The sequence below is a fragment of the Raphanus sativus genome, unplaced genomic scaffold (genome assembly GCF_000801105.2).
Source record: "Raphanus sativus cultivar WK10039 unplaced genomic scaffold, ASM80110v3 Scaffold0299, whole genome shotgun sequence".
Lineage (NCBI taxonomy): Eukaryota > Viridiplantae > Streptophyta > Magnoliopsida > Brassicales > Brassicaceae > Raphanus > Raphanus sativus.
Window position 1 is genome coordinate 18950 of NW_026615619.1, and position 3982 is coordinate 22931.

The 3982-nt window shown below is 45.6% G+C and overlaps 1 long non-coding RNA gene across 1 annotated transcript; it reads left to right on the forward strand.

The window, feature by feature from the left end:
• Window positions 1-368: 368 nt before the first annotated feature.
• On the forward strand, window positions 369-876 carry LOC130501823 (uncharacterized). Its single transcript, XR_008939898.1, has 3 exons — window positions 369-494; window positions 583-733; window positions 818-876. It is a non-coding gene; the product is annotated as an uncharacterized LOC130501823 (long non-coding RNA).
• Window positions 877-3982: the final 3106 nt, after the last annotated feature.

Here is a 3982-nt window from a genome sequence, read left to right on the forward strand (position 1 = left end):
CAAATATCTCTTAATGGGTATTTATCATGAATTATCATGGTGAAAGATTAGTTTTATCTCATTGATTTAGAGGTGGTCAGTTATGGCCATATGGGCTGTTCATGGGCGAGATCAGTATGATCGAGGCCGGTTCTGAGAAATCTGACTTGACCATTCTCTTAGTTATGAATTATCATGAATTATCATGAATTTTAATTAGTTTTTGGAGCATGTTTGCTTGTGGTTGGTTTTGCAGCTGAAGACTTCCCAAAGGTACTTGGTCTGTGGGGATGGTTGGTTGAATGACTAAGTACCTAAGGGGAGAGTTTATACAGGTATAATGGGGAGTTGGACGAGTGGATGGGGAGCTAGGCAAAGCTACCTCGCAGCTCAATCAGCTGGAAGAGAGTTGGGAACCTCAAGTGAAGTGGTTCAGTTCAGCTAGCTGAATGAGCTAGCTAGACAGCTAAGGCAGCTGAGACAAAGAGCTATCAAGCTCCGTGGATGTGGCAAAGGTATGATCTAGCAATTCTTGCATAGATCTAGATAGAATGGTTTAGGGGAACAGAACCTCAGTTATTGTATGACTTGGATTAGGTTTAGGATCAACCTTGGAGCTGGTAGTAGTTGTGTCTACTGATCATGGCTAAGGTGATTCGACCTGACAAGTATTAGATTGGTTTTAGACCAATGGTTGATAGATAATATTCCGCTGTGCATAAGTTGAAAGGATCTAAGCTAGGGAATGACTAAGGTAGTCTTAAGCTAAGGTGCAAGATAGACTTCACCTTTAGGCGAAAATATATATAAAGATTGAAAAATTGAGTGGTTCGGTCAGGGTATGGACTGAGCGACGTGAGGCATCGACCGCGGCCTAGCCGGCCGGGTTCGGGTCTTACAGCATCCCTACTGGCGTCGGTGGTAAGGGACCATGATCCTCAGCAGGATCATAGCTAGGTGTCTCTCCGGTAGTGCCGGTAGATGAAATGGTGATAGGACTCGGTGGCCCTAGTCCAGAAACCTCAGTGACAACATCCTCAGTCTCGGTGTCATCATCAGAAAGAACAATAACAGGTGCTGGATCCACCATAGCATCAGGATCAGTATCATCATCGGATATAACAATGGGTGTCGGATCTGTATCAGGCAAAATAGGATCACACTCCTGTGAGGGAAAAAGATCGGCCAGTATCGGGCTATGCGCAACGTCGGAACCCTCCATAACTCCAAATATCCACCCTACCACACCAGTACAACAACCTGCGGAATCAAAGTTACAAAATATATAGGGGTTAGACAAAATTCTAAAACTATAATCTATCTTACCCCTCCCCAACGATTAGATACGACCGGATTCCTAGAGAGTGCATTGGCGACTCCTTTTTGACTCGAAAAATATTGAAAACATTTTTGAAAAAACGGGAACCAGTGAGCATAATCGTAACCATGCTCTGATACCACCTCTGTAACACCCCCGAACCGTCCTAGGCATCGGTCAAACCACCGGCCAACAATCAAACAAGAACATGACCGACGGAGCGACCAACACTAAGGGTTGGAGATGAAAGGTCAACCGGCCAGCCAACAATCAAACAAGAACATGACTGACCGTCCAACCCAACACCATGGTCCGGAAGCGCTACATGACGAGCTAGGGACGATCCAGTCAGTGCCACAGAATTTACTCCGCAACTTAGACCAGTTCATCCACTAACACATCCCGCTAACTCAAGGCATAAGGCTTTGCAACCCGTACCCGAAGTTAACGTTTTCCGTTAGATCGAGGCCTAAGGCTTTTCAACCCGTACCAAGAGCTAACGATGTGTCGGTTCGGACTAAACCAATATCATATTGGACCCGTTCAATTTTAAATAAATTCTAAGTCTTTTAAGAATATTTGCAATATTTTAGGGATCCCAAACCCGGATAAAACGCAACGGAAAAGTAATGTTTAAGAATCAAACCGTAGCACAATGCACTGCAAATCTACTCCGGCGGCCTACGTATCCAATCTTCTACAACCTGAACTCCTGCAAAAAGGACAACGAGAGTTGGGTGAGCAACCTAAGGTTACCCAGTGAGCTGGCTACCTCTAACCCAAATCCTAATGTAGCTAGCCCAGACAACCCAAAAACAACAAGCAATCAAGCCTAAGCGCAATAATAAAGCCTAAGGCTAATCCTTAAACCACACCGACTAAGGTATGCTCGACCTTAATCTAAAACTAACAGCTTGGCCAAACGGCCACTACTCGAACGGATCCCTAGCAATTCTAACAATCAATACTCGATCTAAGTTAACACCGTATCTCGGTGCTAACACTAACTCAAGGGTACCGCAACCCTTAACAACAATAAATAAAACTAACTCAACACAATACTCTAACGAAACACGACACAACATAATAAAATACTCTAACCCGGGAAATGGTGATTTCGTGTTCATCCCCAAAATCGGCAACATCCTAACTTCCTACCACAAAGGCCAGAAGAGAGGAACTTTCAACCGACCGCGGCCCACAGTCCTTCGGGTCACCGCTCGACAGCCCACAGTCCTTCGGGTCACTGTCACATTACACCGTCGTGTAATCACTCAGCCATAGGCCATGATCCCGTCTCTCTGAGTCATCCCGATCCAGCGAATAAGGGGTTTCCTTAAACCCGCTAAATACGAGGCAGCGAGGAAACACAAATCAACCCTATACAAGCCTAGTATGGGCGGGTTACGCACATACTGTCGGCCAAACAAACACTACACAATAATCCCTAGGAAAGACCTAAGGACAAGACTCCTACACAACACTCAACAACACTAAGGAGTCTACAACACTCACTACCAGTACTAGAAGTCCAGCCTATATGGCTTAAGACCCTTGTACTAACACAACACTAACAAGGAAATCGGCCTATATGGCCAAGATCTCCGAAACAACACAAACCCTGCACAAAACAAACCTGCCAACTACCAAGCAAACAACCTAATATCTCTAAGGCAAGTCTAATCCAAAACTACTCAACCCAGAAATAAATAAAGCAAGACATGCCTATCAATCCAATGCCAATTCTGCTAAGCCATAATTTATCATACTATACCGGTTCATGCTTAATTGTATCAATCATCCTAGTCCTAGTCAGGTTATTTATCTCAGTCTTAATTCCTTATATATATCTCAGCTTAGCCCGTGCTAAACTGAGTCCGGTTTATAAAGAAAATAACCCTAAGGACTCTATCATGCAACAGCGTGAGCATTCTACTCTATATGCAACAACTATCCTAAGTTCCAAGTGGAACTCAAACAAACCAACTCACAGTGTTCTTGCAGCGTGCCGATCGGAGAGAGCCTAGCCAAAACCCGTCTTCAATATCTGGAATGGACTGGTATGGACGAATCAGGACTTGGACAGAACCTCCTCTAGCTTCTGGATATTCTTCTCGGACTTCGGTAGAGTAACAGCTCTTAAGAATGCTCTAACTTCTTCGAAATAGCTCCAAACCTCTTGATTCTTTTTTCTACTTCTCTTTCTCTCTCTAACCCACGGTTTTAGAGTGATGTTTGAGTGTGAGGAATGAATGAAACGAGCTGGGGGAGCTGGGTTTATATAGATATGGCCAACCATTGAAATGGTGCCACTCCATCGCCTGTGTGTCGTCGCGCATGCTTCCGGTTGCATGCGTTGCGACACACGGGCGTCCATATGTCACACAGCATGACTCCCTCACATGCCAGATGACAGCAGCACGTCCACATGTCTCTCAGACTGGCTGGAGTGCTTGCATCGCGACACACGAGTCCCCTGGGTGTCGATTCGCATGTGCAGACTGCAGATACAGAGACACCTCGTGCTACGACATGTCAAGCAGCAAGGGAGTGGCTCCTGCACGCCTACACCTCCTCCTTGGGTTGACACTCAGCTGCTCAGTGGATAAACATCACGTCCTGGCCTCTCAGATCAAGCCACCTCGAGCTTCCCGGTCGATTTGCGCGATTTCGGCCTTCCCGGCT